Consider the following 746-nt stretch of genomic DNA (forward strand, 5'->3'; position numbering starts at 1 on the left):
AATCTTCCTCTTCTGGTGGAGCAGAAGTGGAGCAAGAGAAGGGAGTCACTGCACTGCACTGATCTGTCAGCAAACCCTGGGGAGATGCTGCTCCCTCAGGCCCAGCAGAAACTGGCAGCAGCTGTAGAAAAGGAATGTGATCCATTTCTCTCTCCTTGGTCTCCTCCTCATACTCATGTTGCAGATTAACGCAAACTCCTCCTTAGTTTTGATGTGCTCAAACATTCCAAACCAAGCCATGAAGAAAGCCTTTCTGTGCTTTTAAAAAAATGTGAGTTGCTATGTTTGAATTATGTATTAGTGAATTCAAGAAATACACTGGTTGATCAGCTGGCAAAAAGATGAACACATCCTGTAATAATTCAGAATTCTTGCATTGGTATTTCAGTCTCAGATTTGATCAGATTGACAATTTGATGTTGACCAAAAGACTTCAGTGACGTTAAGTAGAATAACATTCCTAGGGGCAAAGTTTCATTGTGCAAATCACAGTAAAATGTGAGCCTACTATAAATAGCCACTGATCTGCACAATTATTACTTACTTGGTGTTGGTGAAGAATTCATTGTATGACAGAATCTTGGTTTCTGAAGGAGCTCTGAGAAATGCTTTCCTGACAGCTTTCCCCCCGCTGGTAAAGTACACTGCATAAAGCAAATCATGAGGGGGGTTGTTCTTTTTTAATTCTTTTTTTTTTTCACTTTATTACAATAGATCATGAAGTTCTGTCAGATAACTTTATTTTG

The sequence above is a fragment of the Pyrgilauda ruficollis genome, unplaced genomic scaffold, assembly GCF_017590135.1.
Source record: "Pyrgilauda ruficollis isolate IOZ18807 unplaced genomic scaffold, ASM1759013v1 scaffold15, whole genome shotgun sequence".
Taxonomy (NCBI): Eukaryota; Metazoa; Chordata; class Aves; order Passeriformes; family Passeridae; genus Pyrgilauda; species Pyrgilauda ruficollis.